Source organism: Mustelus asterias, chromosome 21, assembly GCF_964213995.1.
Source record: "Mustelus asterias chromosome 21, sMusAst1.hap1.1, whole genome shotgun sequence".
NCBI classification, from domain to species: Eukaryota; Metazoa; Chordata; class Chondrichthyes; order Carcharhiniformes; family Triakidae; genus Mustelus; species Mustelus asterias.
In genome coordinates this window covers 60,486,344-60,506,620 of record NC_135821.1, presented here as the reverse complement: position 1 = coordinate 60,506,620, position 20,277 = coordinate 60,486,344, and positions in this window count along the sequence as shown.

Below are 20,277 nucleotides of genomic sequence, written 5' to 3'. Positions count from 1 at the left end.
CAGGCACCCAGGGGCAAGGTGAAGAATAAAAGAAAAGGCAACGCAACAATTAAATACATATGTGATGTACTGCATTGGTTTGAGGGGGTCTCCTAGTTCTGGTCCTATCGAGTTGGTTGGAACACACTGGTCTCCTGAAACAAATCAAAAAGATGTGCTTTACTAACCGTACAGTTAATTACACTCAATCGAATTACTAACGCAAGATGCCTTACAGCAATCAATCAACTTAACTTGGATGTAAACCTATCCCGTCTGTGTTGCACTAGCCGGCAGCAGATTATCGAGTGACGCATGTGTTGTTGACGCCTGACGGCAGCCACATTCTTCCCTCACCGTGCTGAGATGGACAGTGGAGGTGGGCCTCCCTCTGAGGGCAGCCCGGTCCACGTAGTGACTCCCCCTGTGCTGCCACCGTGCCTGCCACCCACTCGGAGCCGGTGCAGCTGTTGGCTGCCGGTAGACGCAATGCCACCGAGGCCTATCCCAGGCACGGCGAGCAACCACCCTAAAGTGTCCCACGGACCAAGCCCATGCCAAGATCCCGTGGGCACAGAGCCAACAGGGTTCGGGCACTCCTGGCCAGGGAGCGGCGAACAAGAGATCGGAAAAGGTCCGATGTGTTGGCATGGAGAATATTAGAGGCCATGTGGGGAAGTTGGGGGAGTGAGGTAGCGGTTCTATGTGGAGAATATTGTCTCAGAAGCTATTGGAGAAGTACTATACTGCTGTACCTGGTGGGCAACTCTTCAAAATAATAATTTATTTTTAAAAGATTTTCTTGAGACATGGGTGCCACTGGCAAAGATACTCTTAGTATCTTTTGGGAGAGTGAGAGGACCTAAATTGTCTCTTTACAGCTGGTCCTAGGGAACCAAGGCAGACCTTTGAACCAGCCTTCCTCATGGCTACCTATGCTCCACTTTCATTGGTGGCATGCCCAACTCCATCCCGCACGTTGATCCCTGCCCCATGGTGAAGGTTGCGCCATTGGAGAGCCTTTTTACTTAGGCAGCTCCTTGACCTAGCTGCCTCATTGATGTAATTTGGGTGCTTTGCACCCAACTCACTGCCTATGCGTGCTGTAGATTGAAGATCCTCACAAGAAACAAACCAGACTCATGTTGGTTAAGTTGTTGCATTCAAGGTAATCACTACAGCAATAGTAGCATTGGCATGGTGGTATTGTAGAAGACTAGTAATCCAGAGACCCAGGGTAATGCTCTGAGGACCAGAGTTTGATTCCCACCATGACAGATAGCGAAATTCAAACTCAATAGAAATCTGGAAGTAAAAGTCTAAGGATGAACAAAGAACAGTACAGCACAGGAAACAGGCCCTTCGGCCCTCCAAGCCTGTGCCGCTCCTTGGTCCAACTAGACCATTCGTTTGTATCCCTCCATTCCCAGACTGCTCATGTGACTATCCAGGTAAGTCTTAAACGATGCCAGCGTGTCTGCCTCCACCACCCTACTTGGCAGCGCATTCCAGGCCCCCACCACTCTCTGTGTATAAAATGTCCCTCTGATATCTGAGTTATACCTCGCCCCTCTCACCTTGAGCCCGTGACCCCTCATGATCGTCACCTCCGTTCACCTCCGTTTTTCCCACAGTTCACCCTATCTATACCCTTCATAATCTTGTACACCTCTATTAGGTCTCCCCTCATTCTCCGTCTTTTCAGGGAGAACAAGCCCAGTTTATCCAATCTCTCCTCATAGCTAAGACCCTCCATACCAGGCAACATCCTGGTAAACCTTCTCTGCACTCGCTTTAAAGCCTCCACGTCCTTCTGGTAGTGCGGCGACCAGAACTGGACGCAGTACTCCAAATGTGGCCTAACCAGCGTTCTATACAGCTGCAACATCAGACTCCAGTTTTTATACTCTATACTCTGTCCTATAAAGGCAAGCATACCATATGCCTTCTTCACCACCTTCTCCACCTGTGCTGCCACCTTCAAGGATTTGTGGACTTGCACACCTAGGTCCCTCTGTGTTTCTATATTCTTGCTGGCTCTGCCATTTATTGTATAACTCCCCCCTACATTAGTCCTTCCAAAATGCATCACTTCGCATTTATCTGGATTAAATTCCATCTGCCATTTCTCCGCCCAATTTGCCAGCCTATCTATATCCTGCTGTATTGTCCGACAATGTTCATCGCTATCCGCAAGTCCAGCCATCTTCGTGTCATCCGCAAACTTGCTGATAACGCCAGTTACACCTTCTTCCAAATCATTTATATATATCACAAATAGCAGAGGTCCCAGTACAGAGCCCTGAGGAACACCACTGGTCACAGACCTCTAGCCGGAAAAAGACCCTTCGACTGCTACCCTCTGTCTCCTGTGGCCAAGCCAGTTTTCTACCCATCTAGCCACCTCTTCTTGTATCCCACGAGCCTTAACCTTCTTAACCAACTTGCCATGAGGGATTTTGTCAAATGCCTTACTGAAATCCATATGGACGACATCCACGGCCCTTCCTTCGTCAACCGTTTTTGTCACTTACTCAAAAAACTCCACCAAATTTGTAAGGCACGACCTCCCTCTTACAAAACCATGCTGTCTGTCACTAATGAGATTGTTCCGTTCTAAATGCACATACATCCTGTCTCTAAGAATCCTCTCCAACAACTTCCCTACCACGGACATCAAGCTCACTGGCCTATAATTACCCGGGTTATCCCTGCTACCCTTCTTAAGTAACGGTACCACATTCGCTATCCTCCAATCCTCAGGGACCTTACCTGTGTCCAATGAAGAGACAAAGATTTCTGTCAGAGGCTCAGCAATTACATCTCTTGTCTCCCTGAGCAGTCTAGGATAGATGCCATCAGGCCCTGGGGATTTGTCAGTTTAAATGTTACCTAAAAAACCTAACACTTCCTCCCTTGTAATGGAGATTCTCTCTAACGGGTCAACACCTCCCTCTGAGACACTCCCAGTCAACAAGTCCCTCTCCTTTGTGAATTCCGATGCAAAGTATTCATTTAGGATCTCCCCTATTCCCTTGGGTTCTAAGCATAATTCCCCTCCTTTGTCCCTGAGAGGTCCAACTTTTTCCCTGACAACTCTTTTGGTCCTAACATATGAATAAAATGCCTTAGGATTCTCCTTAATCCTGTCTGCCAAGAACATTTCGTGACCTCTTTTTGCCCTTCTAACTCCCCGTTTGAGTTCTTTCCTACTCTCTCTGTATTCCTCCAGAGCTCCATCTGTTTTCAGTTGCCTCTCTTTTCTTTTTGATCAGATCCTCAATTTCCCTGGTTATCCACGGCTCTCGAATCTTACCTTTCCTATCCTGCCTTTGCCCTGCTGAATTATTCTCATTTGTCTCTTTATAGCTCCAGGTGAGATTCACATCACTAGTTTTGGAGTATACTTTTGTCATGTGAGTGTACATTTAAGAAAGGGTTTTTCAAAAAATTCATGGAGTTTACAGCTTCAGTGATGTGATTGGGGTGGAGCTAAGCTGTGGTGGTCAGGTGATAGGGTTTTCAGTTTCATTTGTGGCAGTCAGGTGATAGGGTTTTTTTCCTTTGGGCTTTCAGTTTCGTTTTGGGGTGTGTTTGGAAGCAGTTTGGCAGCAAGCTAAGAAGCAGTCTCTCTCTCTCTCCCTGCCTGTTCTTTTCTTTGTTTGGTTCTGAAGCTATTATCAGTTAGCTGATGGAGAGATTTACTGCCACCCTGCCATAAAGAAGCTGTGTTTTGGGAAACAGATTCGACTACAACCTCTTTTGGAGTTTCTTCACAAGGGATTTTCAGCATTCAACCCAGGAGGCGGGATTCCTGTAACAAGTGAGCATTAATCTATGCCGTATTGTGTTTATTTGGAGGGTTTGTGTATTGGATGTTGGCTTTAGTTGGAACACATTAGAGATATTCCTTAAGAGTTGTACATTATCATGGTTGCTGTGTTTCTTGTTTGTAATTGTTAAAAATTCTTGCTAATTGTCTTACTGTGCATGTCAGCAATATTCTTAATTAAACTTTGTTTTTGATTAAAGTTCCTCGTTGAATCACACCTGAAGTGAAACCTCTCATGATCATCTTAGCCAAATTCAACATAAAACGTTACAACTCAGGCGAGCTTTGTAGAACACCTTGACATATCCAACTTGACTTGTAACTCTTTTAAAGAAAGCACAGTTTCAATTGGCTGCAAACCAACTTCGAAGGTCAAACTTTTAAGCCAGTTCTGGGTTGTGTGTTTGACCTGCCTGCATCAAACCTAAATTTATACTTATCGAACCAAGAAGAAACTTGCTAAACAGATGTATCAGTGTTAGTTTCCAAAGCCACATCGTTTTCAAGCACAAAGACTGACCCTGTTTTTCATCAGGTCAAAAGCCATGTTAGTGGCAAGGACCAGGAATGAAGTCCAAACTGTTTCTAAGCAGTCTCCCTCGGAATAAAAGTTCACTTTTATTACAGCATTTTGATTTATCCCTTTAATCCATTACAATGAGAGTTACAAATGAAACAAATTAATTGATAATGTGCTTTCAAAAAACAGCCGCCGCAACTTTATACTCTTTCTGAAACAAATAACCTATTCTCATCCCGCAGGTGTCATTGACAGGCAAGACAGCTCAATGTGGAAAGGCTCTGAATATTGCGCTGCCTTGTTTGAAACTTATTTTCAATTTGTGGACCAAAGACTAATTAAAATAAAAACTAAGATAAGAAATGGCTTTGCCGCACGTTACTCAATAACGTGCCTGGAATAAATGGGAATTATAAAGTCCAGCTAATCTGGTGGTGTCAATTACAGGTCAACCAAGTGACACATAATCCATGCCTGACCTTCTTTACTCCGGGGAAGGATCCTTCACTGTAGAATTACTCCGAAGGCATCCCTTAATAATCTGCCTTTAAACAGAGCTCTCTTATACATTTAGGCCTCTAGGTAATAGTCTGTAATGGCACTCTTGAAAACATTTCTGTTTCTCTTCTCCCTCCTGATCACAGCTCTCCCTTAATAATTAGCGCATTAACAATAAGTCCGCACTTGCTTTCAGCTCCGGATTAGCCGCAGAGACACTTAGTCATTGTCATGTTCTTTCAAGGAGCCTGACTAATTTACATCTCTCGTCTTCCTTGGGAAAAGCAATTCCAGCTGCGACTCATCACCATCCATTCATTATGTGAATTTCTTGTTTCAGTTACCTCTTGTGATGTGTCCAATGTCAGTTTTTCAATCAACAACTTTGTAAGTGACAAAGTGTATCCTAAAAGTCAGCTCTGGGCAAATTTCACTCAAAGCTTCACAATTCTGAGTCCACCGGGTATCTAACAATTCTCCAAACCAATTATCTAGGAGATGCACACAGATAAGGTATTTGTTTAAATAACCAGCAAACGCTGGAAACGCTCAGCAAGTCAGGTAACAGCAATGGAAAGGAAAACAGAGTTAATGGGCTGTATCCAATGGCCGGGGTGGTGAGCTTGTTCACAGGCCAGAGAGCCGGTGGCAGCCATGAGGCGAACATTTCCAGGAGTCTGGATGCGAGTTAAATCCAATTAGGTATGTGCCCGCCAGCCATTAGTGTGTCCAGGATCTAAACGATGGATGTCCTATCTCCAGGAGCAAATAGTCAACCAGAGGATGGTAACTCATCAGTCTCAGCTGCGCCACCAGGAGTGTGGCCACTGCTGGTATTACAGGAGCCCAGGATGAGGAACAGTTTTTAAAGTTTGTTTATTCGTGTCACAAGTAGGCTTACATTAACACTGCAATGAAGTTACTGTGAAAATCCCCTAGTCGCCAGAGTCTGGCACCTGTTCGGGTACACTGAGGGAGAATTTAGCATGGCCAATGTACCCAATCAGCGTGTCTTTCTGACTGTGGGAGCAAACCGGAGCACTGGGAGGAAACCCCCACAGACACGGGGAGAATGTGCAGACTCCGCACAGACAATGACCCCAGCCGGGAATTGAACCCGGGTCCCTGGCACTCTGAAGCAGCAGTGCTAACCACAGCCATGGAACCCAGGTAACTGGAGCTGCAAATAGTATTTAAAGATCTTTTGCGCCCACTTGAGAAGCAGTGGTAGCCAAGGATTATTGTTTCATCTCAAAGACAGCAGCGGTATTTCAAGGGAATGTCAGTCTAGATGCAAGTCTCTCAAGTGTATTCGAACCCATGGCCATTTGATGCAAAATTGAGAGTGCTACCAACTGACCCACAGCAACACATTTGACCATGACAAATTGGCTGTCTCTCCTTTGTGAGGAGATCAATATTTGTCCACGACTGCTCAGAGTTGCTGCCGTGATGGACAATGTAATTGGGATGTGGTCCAAAGTTCTGCAGCAATATCAACCAATCAATTTAGAAAGTAAAGGATGTGCCAAGCTAATCACAACTGCAATATGAACAGTTGCTTTCTGCCACCTGTACCAATGCAATGTAATTGGTGCAGATGGAAAAGCTAATGGAGAACATCACTGCCTTCACACCACCTGCGAAATCTCAAGTATCTAAATTTGGTATCTGACCACTTCTCAAAATCCATTGGTGATGAGTCAATCAGACTTTGGCAAACATTAGCCCACTTCAGATTCTCCAGAAGCCTTGGGCAGGTTTGTGCCTGTCTTGATTTCATCACAACAGTTATGTGAGATGCCAACCCTGGTTGGGCATATTCCTGAAGATTTCATTACATGATTTATAAGACTTTCCCCCAGCACTGATCTCCAATGATCCCGTCCAGTCAAATGGCCATTTTACATTCCAATTCAATGGCTGGAATTCTCTGACCTCGCTCGCAGCTGGGACTCTGCGGTCCCGTTGCCAAATTCTCCATTCCCGCTGGCAGCAGTAGCAGAGCATGCAAGGCTGGAGAATTCTGATAACTGGGAATGAAATTGTTGAAAGAAAACAAGGAAAGAATCAATGGGAGGGAGAGAATCCCCCTTCCCCCACATCCACCCTTCACCACACGTCATGTTCTGCAGTGGCTGGCAGCTGGATCTTCCGGTCTAGATCCTGTTAACGGGATTTCCCGTTGTTTGCACCCTCAGCTGTCAGGGAACCTGAGGCAGGGTTGCGGGGGGGGGGGGGGGGAGGGGGGGAGGCTGTCGGTGGAACACGAAGTTCCCACCAGTGGGAACGGCTGGATAATTCCGCCAGATATTTTGTTCCTAATGCCCCTGTGATTCTTCTCCTTGGGTTGCTTGTACTAGTAGCCAAGAGATTAATCTTTAAGTCCTGGAGACTTCAGGATGACCCTGGAATTGTTGGAGATGTCAGCCATAGCTCAGTGGGCAGGAATCATGCCTCATGAATTCCACTCCCAAAGATTCAATCAAAGCTGGCACTCACAGCTTGGGGAATGCTGCCTTATCAGAGGGGCGATCTTCGAGGCAAGAAGTTAAATCGAGGTCTTGTCTGCCCTCTGGGCTGTTTGTGAAATGTTCAATGGCAATATTTGACAAGGAGAAGCAGGATATTCCATCCAGGTGAACAGTCACCTCTCAACAAACTATTAAAACAGATTATTTATCCACTTATCTCACTGCGGTTTGCCCACACAATAGTAACTACACTTTAAAAGTATTTCATTAACTGTAAAACTCTCTGGGGTCTCCTGAGATCAAGGAGGATGGTTTATAAATGCCAACTCTTTATTTTAAAAAACCTTCTTAAGGGCAATTAGGGATCATAGAATAGAATCATAGAATCCCTACAGCGCAGAAGGAGGCCATTCAAGCCCATCGAGTCTGCACCGACCAAATCCCACCCAGGCTCCATGCATTTACCCTAGCTAGTCCCCCTGACATCAAGGGGCAATTTAGCATGGCCAATCCACCCAACCCGCATATCTTTGGACGAGCAACAAATGCTGGCCTTGTCAGTGACACTCACATCCCGTGAAAGAATGCTTAAAAATTCAGTTCTTTCCTGTTTACAATGAGAATAGTCAAAGTACGAACCTGGCTCAGCCAGTCACAATCTGAGTCAGGATCTCTGGGTTCAAACCTCAGCAAGGATTACAACATAGAATCTCAGCCAACGTCTAAAGGACTTGCGCTGTGGGAAACTATGTCTTTCAGAGTAGGTGGAGATCAGGTATATATAATGGGTCATTACTCAGGGTGCTTCTGAGTTGCTGCTTTTCATTCCATCCTCAACCCACATTGCCACCGCATTTGTTTTTTGTGCAACCATGCCTTGTGCACATTGGCAGTCCCCCTTGCCTGTTTCCTAACTGTCCCAGCCTGTCCTGTTGTTATAGGGGTGCACCTTGAACAGGTCTGAACACTGACCACACTTCAACAGTAATTTATTATTTGTGAAACACTCAGATAAATCCTGAGGGTGTGGTAAGGTGCTATATAAATGCAGATTCCTCCTTTAGTAGCTCTGAAATGAAAGTTGCCAAGTGACATGATGTCCACATGAGATTTTTAACTGGACATAAATCAGCAAAATACAGCTTCACTTTGTCCTCTCTGTTCTCCAATGCACATTTCAAAATATTTATTTCAGTTTAATTTCATTTCATTTTATTCTGATATGCCTAAACTCAATATTGTACCATTACATATTCCATTTTTTATATTGATCACTTTCTGATTCACAATCTACCTCAGGGATATGTTTAAAATAACTGATGTGGTCTTGACTCTCTGCATTATTTACCTCCATCAAATCTGATATTTTCTTTCCAATGTGTTGGCAAAATAAAGATAATTGAGTCTCAGTGAATTATGTGTGTATGTGACAGAGTGTGTGTGTGTGAATATGCGGCAGTGCATGTGTATGTGTGTTTGTGTGGCAGTATGTGTGTGTGTGGCAGTGTACGTGAATGTGGCAGTGTGTGTGTGGCAGCATATGTGTATGTGTGGCAGTGTGTATGTGTGTGCGTGTGTGGCAGTGTGTGAGTGTGTGTGTTTGTGTGGCAGTATGTGTGTGTATGGCAGTGCATGTGCGTATAAGAACATAAGAACATAAGAAATGGGAGCAGGAATAGGCCATCTAGCCCCTCAAGCCTGCCCCGCCATTCAATAAGATCATGGCTGATCTGATAGTGGTTTAGTTCCACTTACCCGCCCGCTCCCCATAACCCTTAATTCCCTTATCGATCAGAAATCTATCTCCCTGTGACTTAAACATATTTAACGAGGTAGCCTCCACTGCTTCAATGGGCAGAGAATTCCAGAGATTCACTACAAAGAACAAAGAACAAAGAACAATACAGCACAGGAACAGGCCCTTCGGCCCTCCAAGCCTGTGCCGCTCCCTGGTCCAAACTAGACCATTCTTTTGTATCCCTCCATTCCCACTCCGTTCATTTGGCTATCTAGATAAGTCTTAAACGTTCCCAGTGTGTCCGCCTCCACCACCTTGCCTGGCAGCGCATTCCAAGCCCCCACCACCCTCTGTGTAAAATATGTCCTTCTGATATCTGTGTTAAACCTCCCCCCCTTCACCTTGAACCTATGACTCCTCATGAACGTCACCACCGACCTGGGGAAAAGCTTCCCACCGTTCAGCCTATCTATGCCTTTCATAATTTTATACACCTCTATTAAGTCTCCCCTCATCCTCCGTCTTTCCAGGAAGAACAACCCCAGTTTACCCAATCTCTCCTCATAACTAAGCCCCTCCATACCAGGCAACATCCTGGTAAACCTCCTCTGTACTCTCTCCAAAGCCTTCACATCCTTCTGGTAGTGTGGCGACCAGAACTGGACGCAGTATTCGAAATGCGGCCGAACCAACGTTCTATACATCTGCAACATCAGACCCCAACTTTTATACTCTATGCCCCGTCCTATAAAGGCAAGCATGCCATATGCCTTCTTCACCACCTTCTCCATCTGTGACGTCACCTTCAAGGATCTGTGGACTTGCACACCCAGGTCCCTCTGCGTAGCTACACCCTTTATGGTTCTGCCATTTATCATATAGCTCCTCCCTACATTATTTCTACCAAAATGCATCACTTCGCATTTATCAGGATTGAACTCCATCTGCCATTTCTTTGCCCAAATTTCCAGCCTATCTATATCCTTCTGTAGCTTTTGACAATGCTCCTCACTATCTGCAAGTCCTGCCAGTTTTGTGTTGTCCGCAAACTTACTGATCACCCCAGTTACCCCTTCTTCCAGATCGTTTATATAAATCACAAACAGCAGAGGTCCCAATACAGAGCCCTGCGGAACACCACTAGTCACAGGCATCCAGCCGGAAAAAGACCCTTCCACTACCACCCTCTGTCTTCTGTGACCAAGCCAGTTCTCCACCCATCTAGCCACCTCCCCCTTTATCCCATGAGATCCAACCTTTTTCACCAGCCTACCATGAGGGACTTTGTCAAACGCTTTACTAAAGTCCATATAGACGACATCCACGGCCCTTCCCTCGCCAACCATCTGGTCACTTCTTCAAAAAACTCCACCAGGTTAGTGAGGCATGACCTCCCTCTCACAAAACCATGCTGACTATCGTTAATGAGTTTATTCCTTTCTAAATGCGCATACATCCTATCTCTAAGAATCATCTCCAACAACTTCCCCACCACGGACGTCAAGCTCACCGGCCTATAATTACCTGGGTTATCCTTCCTACCTTCTTAAATAACGGGACCACATTAGCTATCCTCCAATCCTCTGGGACCTCACCTGCATCCAGTGACGAGACAAAGATTTGCGTCAGAGGCCCAGCGATTTCATCTCTCGTCTCCATGAGCAGCCTTGGATAGATTCCATCAGGCCCTGGGGATTTGTCAGTCTTTATATTCTCTAACAAACCTAACACTTCCTCCCTTGTAATGGAGATTTTCTCCAACGGTTCAACACTCCCCTCCGAGACACTCCCAGACAACACATCCCTCTCCTTTGTGAATACCGACGCAAAGTATTCATTTAGGATCTCCCCTACTTCTTTGGGCTCCAAGCATAGTTCCCCACTTTTGTCCCTGAGGGGTCCGATTTTTTCCCTGACAACCCTTTTGTTCCTAACGTATGAATAAAATGCCTTGGGATGCTCCTTAATCCTGTCTACCAAGGACATTTCGTGACCCCTTTTTGCCCTTCTAATTCCCCGTTTGAGTTCTTTCCTATTTTCTTTGTACTCCTCCAGAGCTCCCTCCGATTTTAGCTGCCTGGACCTAACATACGCCTCTCTTTTCTTTTTGACCAGTCCCTCAATTTCCCTGGTTATCCATGGTTCTCGAATCCTACCCTTCCTATCCTTCTTTTTTACAGGCACATGCCTGTCCTGTAGCCCTAACAACTGTTCCTTAAAAGACTCCCACATGCCAGATGTGGATTTACCCTCAAACAGCCTCTCCCAATCAAGAGCTGCCAATTTCTGCCTAATCCCACTAAAGTTAGCCTTCCCCCAATCCAACACCTTACCCTTGGGACACCACTCATCCTTTTCCATCACTATCCTAAAGCTAACAGAATTGTGGTCACGATTTGCCACATGTTCCCCTACCGAAACTTTGAAGACCTGACCGGGCTCATTCCCCAGTACTAGGTCCAGTATAGCCCCCTCTCTAGTCGGGCTATCTACATATTGTTCCAAAGAACCCTCCTGTACGCATTTTACAAATTTCTCCCCATTCAGAGTCCCAGCTCTCAGCGATTTCCAGTAAATACCAGGGAAATTGAAGTCTCCCACTACAACAACCCTATTTTTCCTGCACCTATCCAGTATCTGCTGACATATCCGTTCTTCCACTTCCCTTGGGCTGTTGGGGGGCCAACATAGTGACTGCGCCCTTCCTGTTTCTAAGCTCCACCCAGAGTGACTCGTTACACGACCCCTCTGAATTGTCCTCCCTCTGCACCGCTGTAATATGCTCTCCAACTAATACTGCTACTCCCCCACCTCTTTTGGCCCCTCCTCTGTCTCGCCTAAAACACTTGTACCCCGGAATATTCAGCTGCCAGTCCTGTCCCTCTTTCAACCAAGTCTCTGTCACCGCAACCACATCCAAATTCCTCGTGAGCATTAAGGCCCTAAGTTCGTCTGTCTTACCTGCTACGCTCCTTACCCTCTGACAGAAGAAGTTCCTCCTCAACTCTGTTCTAAACTGACTCCCCCTTATTTTGAGGCTGTGTCCTCTAGTTCTTGTTTCCTTTCTAAGTGGAAAGAATCTCTCTGCCTCTACCCTGTCTAGCCCCTTCATTATCTTATATGTCTCTAAGTATGTGGCAATGTGTGTGTGCGTGTGTGTGGGAGCTTGTGTGTGTCCATCAACATGGTCTATATACATTGTACCTTTTTTATTGATTTTCCTCTTTCTCTCCACCTGAACCAGTGAGCTTTGAGGATTGGTGGGATGGGAATGTGGGAGGTGGAGGTTGATGGGGGATGATGAAGTGGAGGGGCTATCTGGAATGGAGCAATCAGTCCAGTGTGTGTGTGTGTGTGTGTGTGTGGGGGGGGGGGTGCGTGGGTGTGGGTGGGTGTGTGTGGCAGTGTATGGACTGGATGGCTTCCTATTGCCGCCTCTGGCGAGTTTCACGGGGTGGGGGATGGTCTGATGAGGAACATGAGGAAGAGGGTCAGCTGCTTGTACCATGGAGGTAGGCAACCAATCAGGTGGACTAGACCCCAAATAGGGTTGATTTTGCAGCTTCCCTAGCACCTTGCCCCTGGCAGAGTGGACTCCCCAACACATGGGGCAGGTGCCAGCTCAACAGAGGCATTCTTCCCTGGAGCAAGCTGGAGGGCTCTCCGAGCTGGAGACTTCATGCCCCACTGGCAGGGCCTTGAGAATGAAAGGCTGCAATTGCTGCAGATTCCTGATCCAGCTGAGGTGTTTCCTCTCCATCCTGGATAGACTCTGCGCTCTTGATCTTGTTAATCCCTGCACTGCTGTGCAGGCCGGCAGGTCTGGGGAGCCTCCGTGTTGTGGATTGGGCCGGCAGCAGCAGAAACATGAGCTTGGAGCTGGCCAATTAGGACGGAGATTGCTGAGCCGGTCTCACTGCCAGCAAATGTGGATTTGGGCCCCTCACTTCCTCTGCATGTTGAAGCTTCTGGGAAATACCTGAGAGTGTGGCAGGCTCAGTGTTCGTCAGTATCTGTGAATGCTTTTTCATGTGTGCAAACACACACATACATAGCTATCTTTTTTTATCTATCTGTCTGTCTTTCCGTCTGTCTGTATCTGTCTGTCTGTATCTGTCTGTCTGTATCTGTCTGTCTGTGTCTGTCTGTCTGTGTCTGTCTGTCTGTCTGTGTCTGTCTGTCTGTGTCTGTCCACCTGTCTGTCCACCTGTCTGTCCACCTGCCTGTCTATCCATCTGTCTATTTATCAGTTCATCTGTCTGTCTGTCTATTCTACAATAGGTGGTGCTATAGACCACAGGCTTATATAGGATAATGAGCCATGAAAAAGAAGAGAAGAATAAATCAACATGGTCTATATACATTGCGCCCTTTTTATTGATTTTCCTCTTTCTCCGCACCTGAACCAGTGAGCTTTGAGGGCTGGTGGGAGGGGCGTGCTGGAATGGGAAAATCAGTCCACAACCCATTACGGAATTTTCACATCTGAGGCTAGACCGCAGATGTCAGCAGGGCATTTAGCCGTTGATGTGTTATAGTAATGCCCAGTGACAACTGCCCGCTCCAGCTGATGCCGGGGACGGGGACGGGGAGGGGGGAGGAGGGGGCGGCGGCGTGGGAGTGGGGGAGGGGTGGTCACAGGATAGTGATCAGTATCAGGAAACCTTTTCTGTCCCAGAGGTATGTAAATCTGAGTGACACATTGGGGACCTTCCTCTTCTAGTTGGCACGTTGTTTCAAGATGATTTTCCCGCTTTGTGTGCTACAAGCTGGCTGGCGGAACAGGATGGTTGCTATGACACTCTTTAAAATCAGGGCCATTACATCACTGGTACCGTTTCCAGTAACGTTGTCAGCTATGTCTCAGTAGGTATCCTTGAGTCAGACAATTGTGGTCCAGGTCCCACTTTAGAGACAAGATCGAGGCTGACGCTCCTAGTCCAGTGCTGGGGGAGAACCGTACTACAGGAGGTGGCACCTTTTGTATGAGACATTAAACCAAGACCCCTTCTAATCTCTCAGGTGAACATACAAGTTCCTGTGACACTATTTTGAAGAAGAGAAGACCCATATTCATTCTCAACCACCATCGCTGAAACAGGTTATTTTGTAACTATCTCAGTGGGATCTTGCTGTGTGCCAATTGTCTGTTGCATTTCCAACACTACAACAGCAACTACACTTCAAAAATCCTTCACTGACTGGAAAGTGCCTTTTATGACTTCAAAGCACTTTCCAAATGCAAGTCGTTCTCTCCTAAAGAACATGTTGAACTTTATTATTATCATGATACGAATAAAGATTCATTAAAAAGATTCTGGGTATCAGTTGTTCCGACTGCGTATTTACTTCAGATGATTAACTGCAGCCATCTTTGTTCCTGCATTCACCCTGTGGAATCTACCTAAATGGAGGCAGTCACCTGGATCTGTTGCTATCGATGTTCTGTCACACAATCAGTCTGAAACCTGCTGCATGAAGAGAGTAACAGCTTTCCAATGTCTCCACTCGCTACTCTGAAGAAAGACATTTTCACCAGGTGACGCTGTCCAGATGCTTACATGGAGTTTATTATTGTGGCTGAGTTGAGCATCAGCAAAGTCAAATGCGTTCATTTTAAAATCGAGTCGGAATCTGTCTTTCATTGGGGATGCTGGAAATTGGACTTTCTTCCCATTCCCTTCCCAGATTCTGGGAACGTGACTTTCCTTTCATTCCATTCCAGGACACTGGGAATGGGATTTCCAGTTTGACAGAGGCAGACTGACAACTCTCCTCTTTTCTTTTCCTGCAGTCCCTGAAACACTGCAACTTCAATTTGTTCACATTTCACAATCCCAAAAATCACATTCAAACCAGGGCTCAGGGTTCCCAGTCTGGTCCTGCTAATGAACTGGGACTAGGCAATCTTCACCCAAAGCAGCCAGGAAGGGAATGGGCCCAGAAGGTTACAATGACTATAGTGAACACCAGACTGCAATTGCATGTGGAGCTGCCTCTGAGCAATTAGGCTGCAGGTGGAGTGAGTACAAGGGGAGGCAATGGGCCTAGTGGTATTACTGCTAGACTATTAATCCAGAAACTCAGCTAATGTTCTGGGGACCCGGGTTCGAATCCCGCCACGGCTAGATGGTGGAATTTGAATTCAATAAAAAATATCTGGAATTAAGAATCTAGTGATGGCCATGACCATTGTTGATTGTCGAAAAACCCATCTGGTTCTTTTAGGGAAGGAAATCTGCCGTCCTTACCTGGTTTGGCCTACATGTGACTCCAAAGACACAGCAATGTGGTTGGCTCTCAACTGCCCTCCAAAGGCAACTAGGGATGGGCAATAAATGCTGGCCAGCCAGCGACATCCATATCCCACATATGAATTTTAAAAACGCATGTCAGGAACAGGTAATTGGCTGCACATTGTTACTATCAGCACTCCTGGGCTATCTGCTCCCACAGTCAAATATTTTTAGGCACCGAGAGGTTCTCAAGGACTCTTCTGTGCAATCTGATATACGCATCTCTATCTAACTGGCATAAATTGATAACTAGTGCATGGTCAAGGGTAAATAAACTCTGTCAAACCTCACAACTGAGGTTTGGACTGAGGTTTGGACAACAGATGCCTGGACTAAGTCTCCTAATTTGTTAACTTTCTGAATGGGATCCCAATTTTGTTTTGGTCCCAGGTGGGAAGGAATTAGTTGGCTCCCCTTCTTTACCCAAACCCCCTCGGTTGGTTGCGATAAGGTTAATTTAAAAGGGATCCCTTCTCCTGTGGATATTTTTCCCTAGTCCAAACCTACTTACTTTTTCAGAAGGAGCCAATTTAACTTGGCTTCCTTGAGTCAAAGAAAGAGTATGTTTATTAGTTACAAAATAATTAAAATGCAACACATACATTCATGCACTGGTCAGAAATGAAAAGTTAAAAGTCCAGGTAAAAGTAAAAGAAATATGAATCAGTATTTAGCTTGTCCGTGAACATAGATAAAGGTATGCCACGGCCATTAAGTTGGGCGATTCCGTAGAGTTGACCTTGGTAGGTCAACTGTGAGTTTGGAGTCTCTGGATTCTGCGGGATGCCTGAAAAGCTGTCTGATTTCCTTTCAATGGTGGTTTCTATTGAGCCTTGCCTTTGGCGATGGAAAGAGAGAGAGAAGGAGAGAGACCTTTTGCCTGCAAGCTGCAAGAATGATAGATTGCTGTCTCTTATTCCTCTGTCTCTCACTCACTCACTCACTCACTCACTCACTCACTCACTCACTCACTCACTCACTCACTCACTCACTCACTCACTCACTCACACTCACTCACTCACTCACTCACTCACTCACTCACTCACTCACTCACTCACTCACTCACTCACTCACTCACTCACTCACTCACACACACACACACAGACTCCCCAGCAACACAATACACACAGATCAAGTCTGCAGCTAGCTTATTAACCAATGTCTCTATGTATTCTTGGAAGGCAGCAAACAAACATGGGTGGGATTTTCTGTGCCCTCCACAGAATGTTTTGTGGCAGTAGAGGCAGCCTGTCGTTGGCTGGCCGTTGGATTTTTTGATCCCATTGCTGACACCGGGGTTTCCTGTTCTATGCACCTCCCATCACCGAGAAACCCGCAGAAAGGTTCATCATCGGAGGGACCAGAAGATCCCGCCAGTGAAAGTGGCCAGATAATTCCGGGCCCTTCCCTTTCTCCCCAGACACAGTTCTCTTTGAACTCAGACCATTTCCACCTTCTGAGATATAACCCAATAGGGGATGGGTTTTGGGTGTTTCTTGAGCTGTGACAATCAGGGCAGAATTTTCCCCTCCCACCCACCGTGGGAATTGTAGCAGGCAGGACACAGACCATGCAATGATCCATTGAACGTGGGTGGGATATTCCGGCCTTGGGCAAGTGCGGCCAGAAAATTGCACCCTCAGTCACCATTGTCTCTGCAACCACAGGAGATTAAAGTTCAGTCCTCTGCATTTTTCCTGTTTTCCTTTCAAATCTTTATCTGAAGAAGTCCCTGATACCTTACAGGTGCGACATGCCATGTTTTCTCAGGACTAGTCGTTCAAGTGTGATCCACATAGGAATTTCCCAAAAGGTGGTCACTTTACATTCTCAGCTATCTTTTGTTCAGTGTTTTTGCTTGTATTGCTTTTAAAGAACACACCTGCCTTAAAGAGGTTCAACGTGCCCGAAAGTAACTGGGCGCTGTAATGCACCATTGTGACACTGCGATGTGACAGTCTGAGAACACACTTTAGTGGGATCCTATATCGTCTGAAACTGGCACACGAGAATGGGGCATCCCCAACTTTAGCCAGTCAGTTGCCAGTTCACAGGTTAATGGTTCCCAGTAAATCGCAACCTGTCACAGCCAAAGTTGGCTGTCAAAATTGGGCGCCAAATGATTCTGCTTGGATTTTCCTGTTGCTCTCCGTATATACCAGTTAGATACAGTTGCAGTTTTCAAACAATTTCAACTTATTTCCTTTTCCTTCTGGAGAGCCTTAACCTGGTAGTATGAAATAGGAAATAATTATGATAGTAAAGGAAGAAAATGATTTTCTGCACAAATTGGCTTGTCTTTAGAACTTCATCTCCAGTTGATCTGTTTACTGAGGATGGCTGCCTCTGTCTCTCTCTCCTGCTGCTGCTTCTTCAACACCTCATCTGTGTCTAAACTGCTTCCTGGCTCACAGCACTCTGGCTACTAATAGTTCTTAAACTAGGGACAAACAGCTGCTCAAACTGCCTAAAATTGTCAGCCCGCTTAATGTGTTATAAGCCACCCCCTTGTAAGTGATCCTTACAGAATCAATATGGGATTATCTTTCTTTGTCGAATGTAAGTGACTGAACAGGGTAAGCAAGAACTGCTGTAAGTGGTGGATGCTGAGTATCTCTTGATATACAGGCAGCATCTTTTCCATAATATAAATGAAGCCCTATTAGCCAAAATATTACTTCAACACTGGAGTTCACTCAGGAAGAAGTCACCTTTAATTTAAAAACATTAGTTGCTTTCATTGGAAAACACAGCAGGGCTTTATCACAATTGAGACAATTCAATTCCGCTTTGTACATCTCCCAGCCTTTTGCTCAACTGGGCAGTTTTTATTGTAATTCTTGTGTTTACAGAGAGCTTATTTCCCTGAAGGCGTATGTCTGATTTAAATTCCTTCCTGATAAGAACCGTAATGGACAAATCCAATGTTTTACATAATTTGAATTCTTTTCATGCATGTCTGCCTGCCCCCTGAGGCCCTCTCCATTATTCTGTATGTTTTCCACTTTATTGTTTATGGATCACTGTGGCGTAGCGTGGCAATAGGCCTGCATGTCTTATCCTCGTTGCTTGAAACAATCTTAGGTCCCAATGCTTCTCGGATGTTTAGGAAATTAGATTTGTATTTTCCGGCTGGTGTACGGGTTACACCGGTATTGTGTCCAGAGATTCAAAACCCATTAAGGTTTGTTTGTGGTGTCGTTCGGTTTTGGTTATGTGATCTCTAACTCAGGAAGTGGGACATTCATGAATCAGGATTTGATGAAGCCTTTTAAAACAGCATATGCATTGACAAAACTAGAAGTCCTTTCAATTGTGAAATAACTCCTCAAAGGCCGACGACCCTTCAACAGATTTCCCTTATTTACAAACTTAATTCCACTCCTACGAATGCTTCAGGTGCAAAGTCAGAATCCAGAGTGTCAGTAGCCCTGATACTCCTCAATATATATGAGCAACTCCCTGAATGGGCAGGCAATCATTACCTCAATCAGGGAGCTCATACTCCAAGAGCCCAACCTCATGGGTCTGGTTGAGGTCATTACAAATTGAGTGATGGGGCCACATCCTCAGCATACACCATGTTTAAGGTATTGCTCTACCTGTCAAACACCAACACCATGCATTTATATAGCGCCTTTAATGTAGTAAGACATCCCAAAGTAGCTTCATAGGAGTATCATCAAACAAAACTTCACACGAAGGAGTAAGGAACTATTGGGAAATTTGATCAAAATCTGGTCAAAGATATAGGTTTTATTGGCTGCCTTAAAGAGGAATGGAGAGATAAAGAGGCAGAATGGGTTAAGGAGGGAATTCCAGAGCTTAGCGCCCAGTCAGTTGAAAGCACAACTAGCAACGATGGAGCAATGGGAAATGGGGACGTAGAGCTGCAGAATTTGATGGCTATAAAAAGAGAAAATGCTCAAAAAACTCAGCAGGTCTGGCAGCCTCTGTGGAAAGAGAAATAAAGAGTATGACTCTTTGAGTCCAAAAGATGTGCGGGCTAGGTTGATTGGCCATTCTAAATTGCCCCTTAGTGTCCCGGGATGCATAGGTTAGAGGGGTTAGTGGGTGGATATGTGGATAGGGCCTGGGTGGGATTGTGGTTGGTGCAGACTCGATGGGCCGAATGGCCTCTTTCTGCACTGTAGGATTCTATGATTCTATGACTCTTCTTCAGAGCTGTCTGGGTGACCGCTTTCTGGAACATCTTTTGCCCAGTCCGCCAGCCTGACCCCAACCCTCCTGTCACTTGCCACTGCAATTCACCATCTTGTTCTCACATTTCCATCCTTGGCCTGAGGCAATGTTCCAGTGAAGCCCAAGGCAAACTGGAGGAACAGCACCTCATCCTCTGATGAGGTACTTTACAGCCTTCTGGGCTTAACACAGAGTTCAACAACATCAGACCGTGAACTCTGTCTTCCATTTTGATCTTTTATTTCTTCTTTCTTTTTTCTCCAAACCCCCCTCTCCGCATATGGCCAGCCTGTTTAACTTGTTCTTAAGTTTTGCTTTCACTGAGCACTGACCTTTGTTCGGCCATCTGATCTTTCGGCCACGATTAACACCTTCCTTTGGAGGGGCGAAGGGCCTGTTTCCTGTGCTGTACTGTTCTAGACTTTAACTATCATTAACACTCCCTTTGCCTTGTGTCCATGCCATCTTTGTCAAATCACTCCTGAGCTCCCTATCTATCCCTGACCTTCTATTTTGCTGTGGAGATGCCGGCGTTGGACTGGGATGAACACAGTAAGAGTTTTAACAACACCAGGTTAAAGTCCAACAGATTTATTTGGTAGCAAATACCATTAGCTTTCGGAGCGCTGCTCCTTCGTCAGATGGAGTGGAAATCTGCTCTCAAACGGGGCACAGGGACACAAAATCAAGTTACAGAATACTGATTAGAATGCTAGGGATTCGCATTCTAATCAGTA